Genomic DNA, 23,558 nt, shown 5'->3' with positions numbered 1-23,558 from the left:
GTTACTGGTTAAGGGCTCCATGTGTGCCAGGGTAACCAATGAGGCCTTCCAGTACTGAGCATTCGGGTGACTCAGAGACAGCATAGCTCTAAGATGAGGTACAGGACTGGATTGGTCCAACTTCTTTCTGTAGAACTCTGTTCAGCTTTTCCATCAGCTTTGTCTGATGTGTGAATATTAACAAGAAAGGGCTGTTAAGAAATACTGAATGAAATTAGGTTTGAATATGCTCTGTCGCTGATAAAACACTGTAGACTTTCATCTGGGCAGGAAGATGGGGAGATCTTCTTGTTTTTATTCTCAAGTTATCTTTTCCCCTTTTTACATAGCGGGCATTGAATTAGTCAAATCACTGGAATGAAACTCAGCCTGCACCTAGAGTCAGTAGTGAAAGAACTTCATCTGAAAATAAGTTTTTGGGTTTGTCACTAACGCTTCCCAGAATCTGGAAGATTGCCTGATTCATCGGCTAGGAATGGTAAGTGCTTCCTCCAAGTAGCCCTTGCTTCTCCTCTGGATAGAGGAAGTGAGTCAGACTATCAGAGGTGCCGAAATGGAGTGTGTTGTCCAAGTCACCCTGCAAGATGCAAGGACCCAGGAGAGTAATTGTGTTTCTGCCTTATCAGCAACAGAATCGCTCATCAGTCCAGGCTTTCCCACAAATCCAGTGGAGAAACTGCAAGGTTAGCACTGTAACAAGGCAGGAACTCTGGGCTAACCACACTTTCCTCCTTCTTCTTGCCCCTCCCTCCACCCTAGCTGTGGGAGTCAGGAAAGCCAGCATTTTAAAAATGAGTCAGCCTCTGAGGGCTATATAACGAGGCTTTTCTGGGCGTGCAAGTTAGGTTCATGTTAGCATCTTCCCATGATTCAGAACCTGCTTGTGTTTGTTGTCACCTGAGAATTTTCTTCATAAGGTAAACAATCGCTTTCCCCACTGCAGTGTGAATTTTAATGTCTGCAAATGGTCTATGAGAACTGCTGGGGTTTTCTATCTAAGATATTAAAAGGCAATTCCCATCTGTGGTTTGTGTTTCTACCACAACACACACACACACACACACACACACACACACACACACACACACACACACACACAAACACACACACACAAAACTGCTGTTTAAACTGATGAGGTGCAGCCTCTGACTGCTGGAGACTTAATCAAATGGCAAAAGTTCCTCAACATCTAGATCCTTTGGCCAAGCTTCTCAGGTCCAGAAATTGAGCTGGAACCTTTGCAGAATTCTGTGGGAAGGCTGTTTGAATAGTTTTAAATCATTCTTTATTTTAATCAGGCTAAAAATACTCAAACACCGCCTCTGAGTATCCTGCTATTGGTTTCTGTCTCCTCTGTCAGCACAACACATCAACAATGAGGAAGAATTAATAACCCTCTAAATATGTGGCCTCTCACATATATATCATGGCTTGTGCTTGGATTGGCTCCAGTTTGGGAGAAAGATCCAGATTAATGATTTAGTAACTTTGATCCAAACCAGATTTTTCTAGTTGGAATTTGATTTTCTAAGATTTATATTTACCAGGGAGAATCTAGTGATATTTCTTTTTATTCTAAGTTGGAGGAACACAGTCCAGGAAATCACAAAGCAGTTATCAAATATAAGGACGTGATCTCCACATAGTGTTGAATGTCAGAGCATTAATGAATGTTTCCTACATGTTGACTACTACTTAGGTTTCTAAACTACATGGAAGCCCCTTTCCCATCAACTTTTCAATCCAACAAATCTTTACATAATAAAATAAGCAAGGTGCTAATGAATGCCAATTCATATTTGAAATCAGTGGGTAATTATTTTAAGGATTTTTAAAAAAAAAAAAACAGGGCAGTTATTCCCAAGCCTAGATGCACACGAGAAGTAGCTGGGGATTTTTAAAGTGTTGATATGTAGGGCCCTTTCCAGTAAATTCTGATATAATTGGTCTGTTATGAGGTGCTAATGTAGTGAAACAAAAAGGGGTTAGGAGTTAGACAGAGATGGGTTCAAATCTCAGATCTAACCCTTATTAGCATATGATCTTGGCTAAGGTACTTAACTCTTTAAGCACCAGTTTCCTAACCTGTAAAATGACCTTACTTTGAAAGACTGCTTTGGAAATATATATGCAAAGATCTTAGAAGAATGTCAGGAACATCCATCAAGTACTCAATAAATATTTCTGAACGAATTGACAGAAAACTTCAAAAATGCTGACTACTTTTTGTGGCATTTAGTTACAAATCAGATACCAGTTAAGTATCACTTCAGAGCTTATCCTTATCTATCTCTTGTTTCAGCCATCAGTGGAGCACCATCCTTTTCTTCACAGTTTTTGGCTATCTTGCACAACATATCTGTCACCCCCCTCATTTCCATACTGTGTTCCTCTCACCTGCCGTCCCAGAGTGTCCCTGTTGATCCAGGGAGACCATGTCCAGAGGCCATGCATGTGCAACCCAAAGAGAGGGAGAATTAATGCACCCTGGGACAAAGCATTGGCTAGTGGGAGATGGAGATGGTGGATAAATTGCTCCCCTTTCTCCCCCAGATGTACTGTCCAAATACAGTCTATGTAGCTTCTTGAAGAATGGACCCACTAAACAGTCACAGTCACAATCAGTAGAGACCCACTTTATGATGTATCTTATGTTCACTATCTTTTTCTGTTTCTCTTTCTCTCTCCTTTTTTTTTTCAATCCTCGCCTGAGGATTTTTCCACTGATCATTGATTTTTAGAGAGAATGGAAGGAAGATGGAGGAAAAGAGAGGGAGAGAGAGAGATGAGAATGACATATCAAACCTGGGACCAGGGATCAAACCTGCAACTCATGTATGTACCCTTAACCCAGGACACTTCGGTCCACAGGCAGACACTGTAACCACTAAGAAAAACAAGCTAAGACTGTTTCTATGTTCCCTCCTCTCTGTAACTTGGAATTGTACCTCCTAATGAAGAAATCAGGATCTTATTTTTGAGGGATTTAGGCTAAACAGTTATCCTCTTGACAAAATTGCATCCTTGCTGCATGGGGCTGAACATTGTAAGATGTTTAACTTTCTTTCCCAGTGTCCATTTTTTACCCTGCTTGAAATTAGATTTATTTTATAGATATCAGAGCTGATAGTTACTGTTATGGATGAATGTTTGTGCCTCCTTCTCCCCCCCAAAAAAATTCAAAAGTTTAGACTCTATCTCCAACGTGATAGTATTAGGAGATAGGGCCTTTGGGTGGTAACTAGAGTTACATGAGTTCCTGAGTATGGAGCCCTCATGAATAGGATTAGTGTTCTTACAGGATTTAGGAGGGAGCTTGCTTCCCCTCTCTGTTCTCTACCATGTAAGTATGTAATGAGAAGTTAGCAGTCTGCAATCTAGAATCAGACTCTCATCAGAACTTGACTGTGCTGGCACCCTGATCTCAGATTTCCAGCCTCCAGAACAGTGAGAAATAAATGTGTGTTGTTTATAAGACACCTAAGTCTCTGGTACTTTGTTATAGCAGCCTGAGATGACCAACAGTCACCTTAGAGATATTCTTATCCAGTCAGTCTACTCAAGTCTCTTATTCTTCACTAAACTTTAAGATTGGTTATTCCCAGAAGTTTCTTCTTGGTGCTCTGGATTTCTAACTGCATATTAATCCATGACATCTCATCTCTCCTGCAGCTGTCACTTTTATCCAGATGTAGTAGCATCACAATGGCCTTTGTTTTGAGCTTTGTTTTGAGCTTGGCTATCAGAATATCTATTTTATAGGGACCACTGTGTCTCAAGCCCAAATGTCCAAAATTTTTTTCTATTCTAACTATTTCTGCCTTAACATAGGTTTATCTTTGAACTCTCTCTTATATTGATAACTAGAGGCCTGGTGCACGAATTCGTGCACAGATGGGGTCTGACCAGCCTGCCTGGATGGGAGCTGATTGGACCAGGCCAGCAAGGTGGGAGGTTGGCTGGCTGGCCCCATCCCCGATTAGGGTGGGGGGATGATCAGGGTGGGGGGCCAATTGGGGGCAGGGATGGCCGGGGGAAGGGGCTGCCAGCGGTTGGCTGGCCGGCCCCACCCCTAATCGGGGTTGGGTGGGCTGATCAGGAGCGGGCTGGCTGGGGGAGGGGCCGTGGGAGGTTGGCCACCGCAGTGCCTGTCATAGGGACTGGTTGTCCCGTAGTTCCGATTGCTTGGCTTTTATTATATAGATAATTAGTTCTTGACTAGTCCTTCTTCATCCAGTCTTGCTATCATTTGAGCCATCTATACTATTGTCAGGGTGAGTGTTTGGAAACTAAAAACTGGTAATTTTAGTCCCTTAATTCAGATTTTCAGTACTTCTCATTGCCTATCATTCAAAATCCAATTTCACGTGTCATGCAATTCTTTCCTTGATCTGGTCCTTGCCTACATCTGTAGGCTAGACTTGACTGCTTCCTATCCACGTGCAACAATCCAACCATTATGCACCAGGTACAGTTAAAGGAATGTGTCTGCTTTTCTTTAAGCTTAAGCATCCAATAAGCACCTGAAACTTAACATACCTAAAGCAGAACTTTCCATTGTCTCCTTGCAATGTGTTCTACTCTGAGCCTCTCTCATCTCAATGAAAGCTACTACCATTTTTTTTTTGTGCCGGAAAATTATGTCATCTTTCCCCCCCTCTCTTTTCCTCACTCCCTACACGCACGTAAATATAGCAGACTTAATGAAAAACAATGTTTCAAATAACCTTAAAATTTCTCACTATCTCCACTAGTGACATCCTAGTTAAAGTCACATTTCACTATTGTGAAAACATTGTCCTAATTGGTTTCATCCTTACCCTCACCTCCTAGCACCCAATCTACCTTCTGTCTTCTATGCCACCCGCCTACTTGTTTATGAGTAATCTTTTAAGAATATTAATCATGTCATTTTATTCATCTGCTCAAACTCTTCATAGGCTGCTATACACTTATAATAAAACTAAAACTGCATAGTATGTTTACAAGACTCTAAAAAGATATGGCCCCAATTAACATTGACTTCACCTCTACCCAATCATTCCCTAACACAGCATTCTCCTGCTATGAGCAACTTAGGCTCCATCCTCATAACCTTGTCTTGACTAGTCCTCCTTCATCCAGTCTTGCTATCCTTTGAGCCATCTCTACTGTTGTCAGGGTGAATGTTTGGAAACTGATAATAGTCCTTACATGTACTGATCTCCTTCTGACTAGAATTACTTCAGATATTTTAATGACTGACTCCTCATCTCTAGATGTTTGTTCAAATGCTACATTCTCATAAAGGCCCTCTGTGGTACCCAATCTAAAATAGTTGCCATCTTTACCTTCATTATCAATTATATTACCTTGCTTTACTTCTCTCATAGCACTTACCATTTTAAACTTTATTATTTATCATCTACACTAATAAAAGAGAAACATGGTAATTAGCGTACGACCGCTACCCTTTTCATTGGCTAATCAGTGAGTATATGCAAATTAACTGTCAGCCAAGATGGCGGCCGGCAGCCAGGCAGCTGGAAGTGAGGATGAGGCTTGCTTGCTGTGGACTCCAACGTTCCCCGCCTCACTTGCCGGCCTCTGAGCTACAACTCTAAGCAACTATGTACTATGTTGCAAATAAGAAGATAAACAAAACCCCAGAAACCGGTTTTCATTCAGCCAGGCTTTAGCAACATTGTATCGATGTTTTCAGCGGGGAGGCCTCAGAGCTAAAGCTGGCCCAGAATTTAAAAAAAAAAGAAAGAAAGAAAACAAGGAGCGGTTGGAAGCTTCAGTCACTCGCTTCCAGAAAACAGCCCTCAGCCCCTCACCCAGACTGGCCAGGCACCCCAGTGGGGACCCCCACCCTGATCCAGGACACCCTTCAGGGCAAACCAGCCGACTCCCACCCGTGCACCAGGCCTCTATCCTATATAGTAAAAGGGTAATATGCCTCCCAGCACCGGGATCAGAGGAGCAGCGAGGCTCCCGGCACCGGGATCAGCGTGACAGGGGGCAGCACCCAAACCCCCTGATTGCGCTGCAGCTCTGTGTGTGACAGGGGGCGGGGCCACAACCTCCCTATCTGCCCTTCTCTGTGTCTGATAGGGGGGGAGCTCCCCAATCCCCTGATTGCCCTGCGGCTCTGTGTTTGACAGGGTGCAGCGCACCAACCCCCTGATCGGCCCTGCTCTGTGGGTGATAGAGGGTGGCGCCCCAACCCCCCTCCACAGGCCTTGCTCTGTGTGTGACAGGGTAGAGCCATAACCTCCCCATTGGCCCTGCCCTGAGTGTGACAGGGTGCAGCGCCCCAACCCCCTTATCCGCCCTGCTCTGTGTGTGACAGGGGACGGTGCCCCAACTCCCCTATCGGCCTTACTCTGTGAGTGACAGCAGGGAGCTCCTCAACCCCCTGATCGGCCCTGCTCTGTGCGTGACAGGGTACGGAGCCCCAACACCCTTGATGGGCCCTGCTCTGTGCATGACAGGGGGCGGTGCCCCAACTCCCCTATCGGCCCTGCTCTGTGAGTGACAGGGGGCAGTGCCCCAACCCCCTGATTGGCCCTGCTCTGTGCGTGACAGAGGGCAGCGCCCCAACCCCCTGATGGGCCCTGCTCTGTGCATGACAGGGGGTGGCGCCGCAACCTCCCCATCGACCCTGTCTTGAGTGTGACAGGGGGCGGTGCCCCAACCCCCCAATCGGCCCTACCCTGAGCGTGACTGAGGGTGGCATCGCAACCTCCCGATCCGCCCTGCTCTGTGCATGACGGGGCGGCGCCCCAACTCCCCAATCGGCCCTGCTCTGAGCCTGACCAGGGGCTGCACCTAGGGATTGGGCCTGCCCTCTGCCACCTGGAAGCAGGCCTAAGCCAGCAGGTCATTATCTCCCGAGGGGTCCCAGACTGCGAGAGGGCACAAGCCGGGCTTGGGGACCCCCCCCAAGTGCACAAATTTTTGTGCACCGGGCCTCTAGTATCCTATATAATAAAAGCTTAATATGCTAAGTGTCCAGTCTTCCGTTCAACCAATCAAAGTGTAATATGCTAATGATAAGCTAAGGCCGCTCAACCGCTCACTTTGACATGCACTGACCACCAGGGGGCAGACGCTTCGACTGGTAGGTTAGCTTGCTGCTGGGATCCGGAACTGAGCTAGACGGATCGGACATTCCCTGGAGCCCTCCCGCGGTCTCTCCCCGGCTGGCCAACCTCCCGTGTCCCTCCCCAGTCCCAATCGTGCACCAGTGGGGTCCCTCAGCTTGGCCTGCGCCCTCTTGCAATCTGGGACCCCTCTGGGGATGCCGGAGAGCCAGTTTCGGCCCAATCCTGCAGGCCAGGCCGAGGGACCCCACTGGTGCACGAATTCATGCACTGGGCCTCTAGTTATTTTATAATTATTGTGCTTTTTCCTTATTCTATTATCTTTCTCTGCCACTATATTTTATACTCTGAGGGCAAAGAAATTATCTGTCTTGTTTATTGCTGTATTATAGTGTCTAAAACAGTATTACTAATAATTAATGTATAATAAGTGAACAAGAACTAATAATATATTCTCACTAAATATTTATTGAAAGAATGAATGAATTCTTCAGGGCCTTTATAAATGCTATTTCCTCTGCTCTCAGCCAGGAATATACTAGTCACCATTTTCATTTGCCTTATGAATTTGTATCCACTGGTCACGATCCAGCCCACAGATGGCCTCTCTGTCTTCTATGCCCTCCCCCTACTTATTTATACGCTACTTATTTATACGCTATTGTAATCCCCACAGCCTATAGGACAATTATGTCCTCCCTACTAAACTGTGATAATATACCATCTTGGTCTTTAGGAGTAGAAACTGAGTCAGCAAAATTGAGAGACTTGTTTTCTCAATGCAGAGATAGAATTCACAAATATTTTTTTCTCACTGAATCCCTTTGGTATCTGGTTAAAAATGCAATATCTCACCCTGGCTGATATTGCTCAGTGGTTAGAGCATCAGTCTTGGGTTTTATTACCAGTAAAAGGCACATACCTGGGTTGCAGGTTCTATCTGGTCCCAGTCAGGGCACGGCTCTTGCGGGAGGTAACCAATCGATTTGTCTCTCTCAAATTGATGTTTCTCTCTCTCCATCTCTCCCCTCTTTCTTCCTCTCCTCCCCCTCCCTCCCTTCCACTCTTTCACTTTCTCTAAAAATCAATGGAAAAATATCCTCGAGTGAGGATTAACAAAAACAAACCAAAACAAAAAATAAGAAGCTATTCCTCATACATTGAAAACACTCAATAAATGTTTGAATAGGTACACACATGTTTTCTTGTCTATTTACATTTTTCTCTTCTTTTATATTGTTAAAATTTTAACTCTTTCTCCATCATTACCTACCTCTTTCTTTGAGCTTCAGCTTACCTCCTTCCTCACTTAGCTCCTCTCTTAGACAAGAGTAGATGTTGTGATCCTCGTTATTGGCAGAGGAAGCTCTAGAGAAGGATAGCCTTTTTTTTCTTTTTTCAGATAAAGATATCGGAAGTATTCAACAACAGAACTTTATGTGTTGATATGATGGTGTGTTTAAGATTAGATATGTCTATATCTAAAGTTACCAGAGGGCCTTAACGATCACTGAAAGTTGGAGGCCCTGTAGTAATGATCTGGACATTAATAATATATGCAAGTATTTAACCTAATGGTTAAATTGCAACACCTAAATAAATACAATTTTAATTTGTCACTTATACCTCAATAAAGCTAGGGAAAAATAAACGAACAACAGAAAAGGTTTATATTAGGTAATGGAGACCATGAAAAATGAATTTATCCAGTAGAGCCATTTTAATGTTCCACTATATCCCCATCAGCAGCAGCCTTTCTTTTCAGGCACTGGACTGGATAACAATGAGAAAGACTTCTGCCCCAGCAGAAGCACAGTTGCAAGCATTGTCCCACGTGCCTTATGAATGGAGTTCTAGACATCAGCAGGTTTTCACCTTCTGTTTTGTTTTGACCTTGGAATCTGGGTATTTGGGCTCTTTCTTGAATTTTTTTCCTGCTTGCTGAGTGTCTGTTGTATTGTACCTTGATACTCATGCATTTTGATTCCTGACTTCTAACTCCTTACCTGGTAAGTGTCCACAACTTTCTGAAGGCCTGGTTTCTGTATTTCAGGTTCTGATATCTTACCTGGTGTGGAAGGCATGCAATTATCCAAGGGTTATAACAACAATAAAAAAGAGAACTACACTAAATGGCCTGGGAGCCAGAGAGTTTTCCCCTACTCTAGACTTCACTGGGAAAGAATAAATGGGTACTTTCTTTTTGGAAGAGATAAAATTGCCTTTTCTATTATTTTCTATGTGTTGTTTGCTTTCTCCAGGATTACCTTCCTGTTTTTCACAGCTGAGACTTAGTAAATGCTTTCTTTTATCCACTTCCTAGGTTAGCCAGACTCTGAGTAAATGAGGATCATAAAAGAAGATACAGTCTTTTCAGAAAATGCAAGAGATTTCTCAATGTATTACCAAGAGTGTCACCAATGGATTGTAACTTGGGAGATTCTTGAAGCCTTAACAAATTTATTTTGTACCTGGTGTAAAAATCCCAAGGATATTTTTTAAAATATATTTTATTGATTTTTCACAGAAAGAAAGGGAGAGGGATAGAGAGTTAGAAACATCGATGAGAGAGAAACATCGATCAGCTGCCTCCTGCACACCTCCTACTGGAGATGTGCCCGCAACCAAAGTACATGCCCTTGACCGGAATCGAACCTGGGACCTTTCAGTGTTGGGGTCCAGCCCCAGCAGGTCCAGGGGTTCCCAAAGGTGTGGACGGAGTCGGCGAAGAAGGAATGACACGGAGACAGCATTCAGATCATCAGGCTAGCCAGGTTCTCTAGCCAGGATCTCCAGCCAAGTTCTGTAGCCAGGTTCTGTCTTTATTGTCCTGTTACATATGTATTTATACCAGTTGATTTTAATCCTATCCATTCTATTCCAAAGGTTAGGGCATTTCTTATCTCCATTCCAAGGTTACTCTATTGCTCTATTAAGCTACAAGGAAGTAACTGAAGGAGATTATCCTAAGTAAAGATTATGTAGCTTAAGCGTGATTGTTCGTAGTAAAAGTGATTAACTACCTGCCTGGCACTTAGTTAAGGGGTTTTACGAATTTATTCCCTTCCTTAGTCCTGTTAATCCTTAACTCCAGGGAAAAAATCCCCACCTGGGGAAACAACCTTTCTCGGAGAGGGGTCCTGTTTAAAACACATAGCGCTAAGAGGGGGAGCAAACATATGCCATATACGCCAGGTCCCTTGAAACATAAGCTGTGCAGATGTTTCTTCCCTGCAGCAACTGTGTCAAGCATCAAGGATGGACCAGCTTCCAGCATTTCAGTCTGCAGGCCGATGCTCTATCCACTGAACCAAACCAGTTAGGGCAAAATCCCAAGGATGTTAATAAAAAAGAGTAGGCATTGGATAATAAGTCTTAGAAAAAAAGATAAGCATAGTTAGAGCTATTTAAACTGGAGAACAGGATACCCCAAGAGGTAGAGCCTTGTTTCCTAAAGAAATGGATGCAATGATCTCCTGGAAACTAGAGGAGTAGCGAGTCATAGTGGAGACTAGGCCTGTCCACCTACATCTTTACACTGACCCTTGAGAATGCCCAACATCAGTGGTAAAAATCATTAAAGGAAACAATAAATGCTATGAGAAACAAAGTATTGATATTTAGAGGCTGATTGAGACAAGCAAAAAACTTGAAGTAACAATAAATTCATAAGCAAATAAGGATTGCCATGGTCAACATAAGTTATCTATTTTTTCTTCTAGTAACAATAGTGATTGCATTGATCCCTTGATTGTACTTCAATAAGAATTTTTTTGTGTGACCACCCCATGCTCTATGACTCTCATCTGGTCTTAGGAAAAAGATCTATTTTCCTTAAAGCAAAATATGACATTGAATGTTTCCTGAGTAGAGACAAGAGAGAAGTATCACAAATAAATACACAAAAACAAACTGGTCCTTGGAACAGGAGCAGTTGCTGAGAAGTAGGCATTTTGGTTCCTGCTTTGGCCTTAATGCTTACACCAGTGAAACCTTCTAAAGCTATCTGATACTCATGAATTTAAACTCATATTCTCTAAATCACATTATACTATACTGCATGCTTTATGGTATAATGGTAGAATGCTCTATATTGACATGGCTGGACCTGCAAGTGTCCAGGATACAATTACTGCTCTTTCTCAAGAGTCATGTATAACTGTATCCAAGAGGATATATTAGGGAGTAGTGTCTTTCAAATCCTAGGTTTCTGTTGCTTTTTCATGTGTTTTTTTATTATTGTTTTACCCTCTCACTGAAACTTCAGCAGCCATGGCACAGACCAGCCCTCTGCTTGTGCTGATACAATGCTCTTTGAGAAGTATTCTGTGTTAATTACCCTGATGGCTGATAGAGTAGTTGCATGTCCTTTTTTAATGAAAATATATGGGCCGCTGTATTCCCTGATTCATGTTGTTGCCTGGTAGTCTGAGTGACACAGCTGCTCCTGACACTAGCCAAAGGATGTTACCACCTCTGAGTGCGTAGGCTGGAACTGAAAGTGTGCTTCTACTGGACATTATTTCCACCCCCTCCAAATCTTGCAGCACTAAATTTCAGTAAACATGTCTAGTGAACCATTTTATAATGCAGGGTCTTGGGCTAGCATGCAGCAGCAGCTAATTCTCATTCAAATTAAACAATGAGAAAGTCTTTTGGCAGCTCTGTTAGAAGTAGAATCACTCAGGCATGGCATTAAGCTTGGGTCCAAAATGAGCTGTCTCAAACGGAGTGGCTCACTTTAGCACAGTAAACAATGACCACCTGCTATTCTCTCTAACACAACCAGAGGATAAGGAGCAGTTTATTATTTTAATTAGTATGCAGCCCTGGAGGTGGTCCTAGTAGACATCAATCACTAAATTTATAGCTTGTAATGACATCTAGGAGTATATAAGAATGCATTATCTTTAAAAGTCCCTTTCATAAAATATGAAGTTAAATTGAACTTTAATCTTTAGTGCAAAGAAAATATATCCTTTCCCTGGAGAGTGAAAAAATTGTGAGCAAATTGCAAGGGACTTTTAAAGTATGCAATAAGACTGCCAGCCTTATTCATGGGGAAAAATAATTGGCACTTTATGTCAGTATTTTCCTTGAATTATTTGAAAAACAGATAAAACATGTCATTTATAGGGAACTCTGTCCCACTGTTCTTCAAAGCTCCTCTCTACTGAATAAGTAATTGCCTTTCACTGGTGATTGCCACATGTGTATAACTCCATAGTGGGTAAAATATGTCACAAAAGCCAGGGTTTTATAATATGTAACACATCCAGAGTTCTTAGAGGGGAAAAAAATAATTGAAAAACAGAAGAAGATGCTTAACTCTGTCACCCTAGGGTTACAAGTGGTGGTGCCTATTCTTCCTCTGGACACTGAATTCTGGGGACTGGGAGAGAGTTCTGTACAGATAAAAGCCTCATGCTGCCAGAGTCACAGACCATGCTTTTTGTCTATGTTTGGATTTTTAGCTTCTTAGTTCCAGTACAGTGAAACTCTTCTCTGAAATGTATCCTTAAATTAGATGGAAAACAGTCTGAAGACAAGCTAATTTGTTGGAGAATGGTGTATGTTCCTGTTATTTCTCATCTTTGAGATGAGAAAAACTGAAAACCTAAGCAAAAGATTTCCATCCTCTATTGAAGAGAAGGGGTATTGCCTAAAGTTTGACAATGCAGTGTGCTAAAGATTGTGTATGAGAGAGAGGTTAACTTTGTTAAAAAATATAATTTTATTGATTTCAGAGAGGAAGGAAGAGGGAGAGAGAGGTGGAAATATCAATGATGAGAGAGAATCATTGATTGGCTGCCTCCTGCACGTCCCCCACCGGGGATCGAGCCCACAACCCAGGCATGTGCCCTTGACTGGAATAGAACCTGGGACCCTTCGGTCTGCAGGCTGATGCTCTATCCACTAAGCCAAACCAGCCTAGGTGAGAGAGGTTAACTTTCTTGGAGGCAAATATTTTGTTAATTCTTTGCAGAAGCATTAGGATTGAGCTTTTGAAGTTAAAACCCTGAGTCCTGCTTTTAAATGTTTCCATGTTCATTTTCTAGGAGCTATTTCACATTAAAATCTTCAGCAAATTAAGCAAATAAGTACAACATGTACCACACTGAGGTGTACAGAGCTTAATGCACCAATCCTTCTATGTATGAAAAATATCACAGGGTAGTATATATGAGCATCTCTTGAAATTATTTTATGAGATCTTTCTCAAGAAATTTTTATATACCCTATGACTACATATATCACAAATGTTAACTTAGAAGGGACAGACCAATGGTGTTAGTTGATTATCAGAAAACACAAAATTTCAACCCACCTCTCTTTATTTTGGCTCAGGCACTATGCGTTACTGGAGCTGGGTAGTTTTCTCCTCTCATGAATTGCTCACACTGTGAGGAAGGGTTAAGAGAGATAACACCACTGAGCAAGAGGCACTCGGATGTCCCCTTCCCACAAATATTGTTCAGAGCAAGTGGGAAATTCTAATGATCCCTGTCATTCTCTCCCAACAGAGGCCACATCCTCAGAGTTCCAGGAAATCCTACAAATTCCACTAGAGCTTACACTCAGAAAGCAATCCTGAACTGGTCAGAAGGGCCATGAAGGCCTGGCTCAGTAGCTCATAGAACTTACTGTCTCACTACTATGATTCTCCTTTCCCCAGACATTGAGCTCTATACTAAGAACTGGGTTTCTCTCTTGTTAAATCCATTTATTTCCTTTTTTTCTTAAAGTTGTTTAATTTTTTCCATTAGTATTTATACCCTTTATGCCCTTTCTACCTCCACCCCACCCCATAGTCACCACATTGTTGTCCATGTCCATGAGTTTCTCTCTCTCTTTTTTCTTTTTTGCTCAGTCTCTCCACCACACCCCCAGCACCTCGCATCACCAGAGCTGTCTGCCTGCTCTCTATTAGTCTGTCTCTGTTTTGGTTGGTATTTCCTTTTGTTCATTAAGTTCCACATATGAGTGAAATAATATCATCCTTGTCTTTTTCTGACTGGCTTATTTCACTTAGCATAATGTTCTCCAAGTTCATCCAAAGGAAACCATTAACAAAATAAAAAGACAACCCACTGAATGGGAGAAGAAATTCACCAATAATACATCTGATAAGGGGTTAATACAAAAAATATGTAAAGAACCTATAAAACTCAACACCAAAGGGAAAAAAAACAATCCAATTAAAAAATGGGCAAAAGACCTGAATAGATATTTCTCCAAAGAAGACATACAGATGACCAATAGACATATGAAAAGATGATCAACATCACCAATCATCAGAGAAACCCAAATTAAAACCACAAATAGCCATCACCTCACAACTGTCAGAAAGACTATCCTATATAATAAAAGCTCAGCAACCATTACAGCTTAATGACCAGAACGACCAACGACCAGACCACCAGCCAGTAGCTATGATAAACACTGACCCAGACCTTGCTGTTGGCGCCCTGACAGCTCGAATCTCCTTCACCTGCACCCTGGGCCCTGACAGCAGGGAGGCGGGAGCCCCATTCCTCCTGGAATCGGCCTTGGTCAGCTTGCTGTTGGCTCCCTGACAGCCCCAAATCCCAGACCCTGACAGCAGGGAGGAGGGAGCCGGATACCCGCATCCAGACCCTGACGACAGGGAGGCGCAATCCCCATTCCTCAAAAAATCAGCCGTTGGTCAGCTTGCTGTCCACTTCCTGACAGCCCAGAATCCCATTCACCCGCACCCAGAACCCTGACAGCAGGGAGGAAGGAATATGTCTAAAGACAAACTATTGGCACAAAGTACCTATGAAGCTGAAAGAAGCCAGCGTCGGTGACAGAATGTATCTGAAGACCAACTATTGGCACAAGGTACCTCTGCAGCTGAAAGAAAGTGGCATGATCAACAGAATATGTCTGAAGACTAACTATTGGCACAACTTACCTCTGAAGCCAAAAGAAAGTGTCATCATCATCGACAGAATGTATCTGAAGACCAACTATTGGCACAATGTATCTCTGCAGCTGAAAGAAGCCGGCGACATCGACAGAATATGTCTGAAGACCAGCTATTGACACAACATACCTATGAAGCCAAAAGAAGCCGGCGTCATTGACATAATATGTCTAAAGAACAGTCATCAACAAGTACTACCAATACTGGTAGAAACCGCCTTCACAGTGAAAATGGAGTAAATGAGGATGCAATTATCAAACATAGTTGTGGTGGAATGACTGTTACATGTCAATTTTGCCTATCACTAAATTTTTCTGATGAAAAACCATCTGATGGAAAATTTACTCAAGGTTGTAGAAAAGGTAAAGTTTGTCCAAATGATGTACATTTTCCAGAATACGCAGCATATTTTTTTAAAAAATAATGATAAATGAAGATTTTGACAGTAAAAATTTCATGGAAAATATTAATTCAATAAATAGTGCTTTTGCTTCAATGGGTGCAAATATTGCATCACCATCAGGATATGGGCCATACTGTTTTAGAATACACAAACAAGTTTATCACCATACTGGAACTTTACATCCTTCGAATGGTGTTTCTCAGAAGTTTGCTCAACTCTGTATTTTAGATACGGCTGAAGCAATGAGTAAAAGATTAGCAATGCCAGAAAACAAAGGTTCCTCAGAAAGACTCATGATCAGCATCAATAACCTCATGCATGAAATAAACAAATTAACAAAATCATATAAGATGCTACATGAGGTAGAAAAGGAAGCCCAATCTGAAGCAGCAGTGAAAGGTATTGCTCCCATGGAAGTAACAATGGTGATTAAATATGATCGTAATAGTGATCCAGGTAGATATAATTATCCCCGTGTAACTGAAGTTGTCATCGTATTCGTATTCAGAAACGAAGATGGAGAACCTCCTTTTGAAAGGGACTTGTTCATTCATTGTAAACCAGATCCTAATAATCTGAATGCCACTAAAATGAGACAAATCAGTATCCTGTTTCCTACATTAGATGCAATGATGTATCCTATTCTTTTTCCACATGATGAAAAAGGCTGGGGAACAGATATTGCAATAAGACTCAGAGATGATAGTGTAATCTACAATAATACTAGATGAAATGTAAGGACACGAGTCACACAAATGCAGTATTATGGATTTCATCTGTCTGGGACACATTCAACCCCATTTTAAATGCAGGAAAATTAACTCAACAGCATACTGTCGATTCATATTAAAAAATGGAAGCCAATCAGATAAATTTCATTAAAGCAAACCAATCTAAGTTGAGAGTTGAAAAATATAGTGATTTGATGGATTATCTCAAATCTAGATCTGAAAATGACAATGTGCCGATTGGTAAAATGATAATACTTCCATCATCTTTTGAGGGTAGTCTCAGAAATATGCAGCAGCGATATCAGGATGCTATGGCAATTGTAACGAAGTATGGCAAGCCCGATCTATTCATAACGATGACATGCAACCCCAAATGGGCAGATATTACAAACAATTTACAACACTGGCAAAAGTTGAAAACAGACCTGACTTGGTAGCCAGGATTTTTAATATTAAGCTGAATGCTCTTTTGTATATATATACATATTCATTTTCTTTTTATTTTTTCTTTTTTAAATTATTTTTTGTTTTAAATTTTGTTTTATTGCTTAAAGTATTACAAAGAGTATTACATATGTCTCCTTTTTTTCCCCCCTTGACCTTCCCCCGACCTCCCCTAACCCCCAGTGTCTTGTGTCCATTGGTTATGCTTGATACAGAGGCAGAGCAGCATCGAACAGACTGACAAACTACAGTGGGAAGGCCAGGGAGAGTTGGGGTGGGGGGGTAAGAGATCAACCGAAGGACTTGTATGTATGAATGCTCTTTTAAATGATATATGTAAACTTGATTTATTTGGCAAAGTTACAGCTAAAATTCATGTCATTGAATTTCAGAAACGTGGACTGCCTCAAACTCACATATTAGTGATAGTAGATAGTGAATCCAAATTACGAACAGAAGATGACATTGACTTTATATTTAAGGCAGAAATTCTGGATGAAGACCAGTGTCCTTGACTTTTTCAAATTGTAAAATCAAATATGGTACATGGACCATGTGGAATACAAAATCCAAATAGTCCATGTATGGAAAATGTTCAAAGGGATATCTGAAAGAATTTCAAAATGCAACCATTGGAAATATTGTTGAATATCCCAAATACAAATGAAGATCTGGTAGCACAATGTCTATTGGAAATAAATTTGTCAATAACACTTGGGTTGTCTCTTATAACCCGTATTTGTGCCTTAAATATAACTGTCATATAAATATTGAAGTCTGCACATCGATTAAGGGTGTCAAATATTTATTTAAATACATCTATAAAAGGCAAGATTGTATAAATATTCAAATTTCTGAAAAAAATATTATTGATCATGACGAAGTACAGGACTTCATTGACTCCAGGTATGTGAGCGCTCCTGAGGCTGTTTGGAGACTTTTTGCAATGCGAATGCATGACCAATCTCATGCAATCACAAGATTAGCTATTCATTTGCCAAATGATCAGAATTTGTATTTTCCTACCAACGATTTTGCTGAAGTTATAGATAGGGCTAAAAGGCATAACTCGACTTTGATGGCTTGGTTTTTATTGAATAGAGAAGATTCCGACGCGCGTAATTATTATTATTGGGAGATTCCACAACATTATGTGTTTAATAATTCTTCGTGGAGAAAATGCCAAAAGTATGGGAATACCTGGTAAAGTATTAGGAAGACTGTTCACTGTGAGCTTTAGAGAACCAGAACGATATTACCTTAGACTTTTGCTTCTGCGTGTAAAAGGTGCGATAAAGTTTTGCTGATCTGCGAACTGTAGGAGGTGTAATTTATGATACATTTCATGAAGATGCTCAACAAAGGATTATTAATCAATGACACTCTCTGGAAAGATACGATTGAAGATGCAATCATCCTTAATATGACCAAACAACTATGGCAACTTTTTGCATATATATGCGTGTTTGGATGTCCTTCTGATGCAGACAAATTATGGGATGAGAATAAATCTCATTTGATTGAAGATTTTTGTTGGAAATTACACCGAAGAAAAGGTGCCTGTGTGAACTGTGAAATGCATGCCCTTAAAAAGTATTCACGATGTTGCCCTAACCAGTTTGGCTCAGTGGATAGAGCATTGGCCTACGGACTAAAAAGTCCCAGGTTTGATTCCAGTCAAGGGCATGTACCTTGGTTGCGGGCACATCCCCAGTAGGAGGTGTGCAGGAGGCAGCTGATCGATGTTTCTAATTCTCTATCCCTCTCCCTTCCTCTCTGTAAAAAATCAATAAAATATATATTTTTAAAAAAGTATTCACGTTGCATAGAATGAAATGTTCGCATTTCAAACTTCCAGACTATCCTTTATTAACAAATACAACTATATTTGATGAATCGAACAAGTGACAACAGACAGAGGTTTCGGTAAATTCTCTGAATGATGAACACTTGGCAGCCTTTCAGACTATAACTGCTGCCATTGAAGATCAAACTGTACACCTCAAATGCTTTTTCTTGGATGGTCCAGGAGGTAGTGGAAAAACATACCTTTACAAAGTTTTAATACATTATATTAGAGGTCGTGGTGGTACTGTTTTACCCACAGCGCCTACAGGAATTGCTGCAAATTTACTTCTTGGTGGAAGAACCTTTCATTCCCAATATAAATTACCAATTCCATTAAATGAAACTTCAATTTCTAGTCTCGATATAAAGAGTGAAGTTGCTAAAACCATTAAAAAGGCCCAACTTCTCATTATTGATGAATGCACCATAGCATCCAGTCATGCTATAAATGCCATAGACAGATTACTAAGAGAAATTATGAATTTGAATGTTGCATTTGGTGGGAAAGTTCTCCTTCTCAGAGGGGATTTTCGACAATGTGTCAGTATTGTACTGCATGCTATGCCGTAGTACAAATGAGTTTAAAGTACTGTAGTGTTTGGGGATGTTTCAGAAAGTTGTCTCTTAAAACAAATATGAGATCAGAGGATTCTGCTTATAGTGAATGGTTAGTAAAACTTGGAGATGGCAAACTTGATAGCAGTTTTCATTTAGGAATGGATATCATTGAAATCCCCCATGAAATGGTTTGTAACTGATCTATTATTGAAGCTAACTTTGGAAACAGTATATATGTAGATAATATTAAAAATATATCTAAACATGCAATTTTTTTTGTCCTAAAAATGAGCATGTACATAAATTAAATGAAGAAATTTTGAATATACTCGATGGAGATTTTCACACCTATTTGATTCCATCAATTCAACGGATGATGCCGAAAAGGAAAGTTTTCCCATCGAATTTCTTAATAGTATTACACCTTCGGGAATGCCGTGTCATAAATTAAAATTGAAAGTAGGTGCAATCATCATGCTACTGAGAAATCTTAATAGTAAATGGGGTCTTTTTAATGGTACTAGATTTATTATCAAAAGATTGCAACCTAACATAATCGAAGCTGAAATACTAATAGGATCTGCAGAAGGAGAGGTTGTTCTGATTCCAAGGACTAATTTGTCCCCGTCTGACACTGACCTCCCATTTAAATTAATTCGAAGACAGTTTCCCATGATGCCAGCATTTGCAATGACAATTAATAAATCACAAGGGCAAACTCTAGACCAGTGATGGCGAACCTATGACACACGTGTCAGAGGTGACACACGAACTCATTTTTTGGTTGATTTTTCTTTGTTAAATGGCATTTAAATATATAAAATAAATATCAAAAATATAAATCTTTGTTTTACTATGGTTGCAAATATCAAAAAATTTCTATATGTGACACGGCACCAGAGTTAAGTTAGGGTTTTTCAAAATGCTGACACGTCGAGCTCAAAAGGTTCGCCATCACTGCTCTAGATAGAATAGGAATATTCTTACCTGAACCCGTTTTTGGACATGGTCAGTTATACGTTGCTTTCTCTAGAGTTCAAAGAGTGTATGACTTTAAAGTCAAAGTTATAAATACTTCATCACAAGGGAAATTAGTCAAACACTCTGAAAGTGTTTTTACTCTTAATGTGGTATACAGGGAGATATTAGAATAAGTTTAATCAATTTATCAGTCATTGTACCAATGTTTTTATATCATGTTTTTGTTGTTTTATATCATATCTTTGTTGTTATATCATGTTGTTTATTTATTAATAAATTTATATATTATTTTCATATACATTTTACTACTTTAATATCTGACACTTCTATTATAGAGAAAGAGTGAATAACGATATTAAAATATTTATTCTAATGAATTCGTGCACCGGGCCACTAGTCATCAATAAAGCAACAAACAACAAGTATTGGTGAGGATGTGGAGAAAAGGGCACTATTGGTGGGAATGCAGATTGGTGCAGCCACTGTGGAAAGCAGTGTGGAGTTACCTCAAAAATTTAAAAATGAAACTGCCTTTTGACCCAGAAATTCCTGTTTAGTTCAAAACCACTTTCCTTCTTTCCAGTTATTTCAAGATAGGGCCATGCTTTACTCTGGCCCACAGGACCTGGAGGTTGGACTCTGAACCTCAGCTAGAAGTGAGGACCCAGGTGCATGCCTGCAAAGTCCCTGTTGCTCTCTGCCAGCTTTCTCATGGTGCCTGCTCTGGATTGCCATTGCCATGTTGTCTGGGGTCTTAGAGACCCCCCCCTTATCCCCTAATGGACTTCTTAGATGGCAAGTATCAGTGCCTTTGATAACCTCTGGCAGTCATAGATCTCAGAATTATAGTCAGGTGCTTAGCCTGTGTAACTGTATTTTCTCTAACTCAGTTGGACTCCAAGTTCTTGCCCCTTTCCAGCATGTGTCTTTACTTACAGCATATTATTTCAGTGGTTTTCAAACTGCTGATGACCTAGCCAACTCTTCTCTAGGAACTGGCACCCAATTCATAGTTAGCCATGCCTGCACTATATACTGGTAACCCTGCCCTCTCCTTCTTCCTACACCATCACCCCCATCCTAGTTGATGGGTCTTAACCAAATTGAACCAATCATATTTTTTCTCATAGAATTTGGAAGTGTATGTGTGTGTGTTTAAAGGGGGAGATATACAGAGAGAGAAAGCAAGATCCAATGACCAACTATTCCAGTTTTAGTCCCTCTCTCTAATCAAGATGCATTACTCCTCTGGGTCTATGAGATAATTATTATCACCATCATTATTATTTTGTTTGATCTCATTCTTACTCAGATGGAGTTCTTTATTTTGCAACCAAAGCAGTCCTAGCTCATGCAGTTTCCCAGAGAACTAAGTGTCTGATAACTCCCCATAAGAAAGCTGCAGAGGGGTGGGGGAATGGAGCCTACTGGGTAGGAGTTCTTCTCCACCCTCTTTGCCTTCAACCCAAGCATCTCTATTTTATGGGTTTTATACATTTGGAATTCACATATTATTTTAGCTAAAATGTGTTCTGTTGACTTTCTGTTGCTGAAAAGTAGAACTATACCCTGTGAACCTAGGAGCCTCCCTAAGTCATACGCATTTTTTATGGCTGGGCAATTGGGTTCCTCAGTTTCAGGCCTCATCTCATCTCTGACTGGGAGAACTTATCAGGGTTTGACGACCCCTGAAGTCCTTTCAAATTCTAAGGTGCTATTAATTAGCCACAATTAAAATGTTCTCATTTTTAGTCTCTTTTTCTTGACTCAAATATGTAGTAAACCATTAGCATTTCAGAGTCTGAAACCAAGTGTTAGGTATGGGTAGTACAACATATTTTTACAATTGCTTGGACTTGCTAAAACAAATGTTATGTGACTATCATTACCATTTATCTCCTCATTCTGAAGTTTGACAAGCACAGTGATAAAATGCAACAGACATGATAACCACACACACAAACATTTTCATGTAATGGAAGTTGTTGATAAAAATTAATGGGCATGTTGCCCTAACCGATTTGGCTCAGTGGATAGAGCATCGGCCTGCAGACTGAAGGGTCCCAGGTTCGATTCCGGTCAAGGGCATGTACCTTGGTTGCGGGCACATCCCCAGTAGGAGGTGTGCAGGAGGCAGCTGATCGATGTTTCTCTCTCATCGATGTTTCTAACTCTCTATCTCTCTCCCTTCCTCTCTGTAAAAAAATCAATAAAATATATTTTTAAAAAATTAATGGGCATGTAAGAAATAGCCTCAAATATTCTGGAAGACCAGAAAGTTCCCTGATTTTGTTTACCTGATGTTATCCTTGCAAAAGTCTAGGACTAACTTGACATTCACAGAGTGCTGCCCAAATGCAGCACTCATTTACAGTGCTTGGAGTTTACCCATTAGCCTTGGAATTTGGAAAAGTTCATTATAATTGGGGTCAGAGGGTTAGTTCATGCACTTCATTAGCTTCTGTGCCAAAAATCTCTTTGCATTAATGATATCTCCACCCAACTTATTACATTTTTTTCTGAAGCTTATGGGGCAATAAATGTTTGAACATAACTCACGTGAGACAATAATGGAATTAATGTAAGTGGGGATCTAATGGCCTCTTTGATTAATGGATTCTTGGACAACACAGCCAGCTGAGAACGTAATACCTTTTAATTAGAAGTGAGAACAATGTTCTCTTTCAAATATTGGTACTGCTTATATGGTTGATACTTGACCACAGGTGAGAATTATTAATAGTCTAATTGAAAGTACTTATCTGGCAAACTGGAAGCTGGGTTTTGATCCAATCCCCTTATCCATGGCATCATTTCTTTGCTTTTTCTTGTGTCATGTAAACAGAAGCTTCCTCACCCCACCCTTCTTTTCCCAAGTCCTTGGCTCTCTGTATTGAACAGAACAAACTTCATCTCTAACCTTTTAGATGCCTCACACCTACCTCCTTTAATTTTGTTTTTCCCAGTTTTGTCATCACCAGAACCACGTAAGACAAGATAATCTAGCTTACCTTGATATATTAAGTTTTTACAGAAACTCCTTATGGAATTTGGCTAATTTTACACTCACTAGTTTCCTTTTCTCAACTGAAAAAAAATAGATATTTGTAAATGCTTTCATATTTTTATTTTTCTTATTTTGCAGACCATTTCATTGAAGAAAACTGGCACTTTGATCTTAGTTTTATAGATGTGGAATCAGAAATCCCTATCCAAGGAACATAGACTCAATTGTAAAATATTAATTAAAACTATCATGTCCTTCCTTTCGTCATTCAGCTGTGAATGTGTTTAATGACCTGGTGTCTGTCATTGGCCACAGTCCTGGAAACCGGTCAAGAGGACAGGCATATTCTCACTGTCATGCTATAAGACAAAGTGTTTTGGGAGATAAGAAGGCAGTGCTGTGTGGCAATAGTTTGGGAGTGGCCAGTGTTAGGGACTGTTCAAGTTTCCCTGAATGAGATTTGTTTTGGGGAAAGAAGGGCTGGTGAAACTCAAAGTCTAACTACTCAGTACAATTATTTGAACCCTGCAGTAGAAGCCCACAAAACCCC

This window comes from Myotis lucifugus, unplaced genomic scaffold (assembly GCF_000147115.1).
Source record: "Myotis lucifugus unplaced genomic scaffold, Myoluc2.0 scaffold_29, whole genome shotgun sequence".
NCBI lineage: Eukaryota > Metazoa > Chordata > Mammalia > Chiroptera > Vespertilionidae > Myotis > Myotis lucifugus.
Note: the sequence above shows the minus strand (reverse complement) of the source record.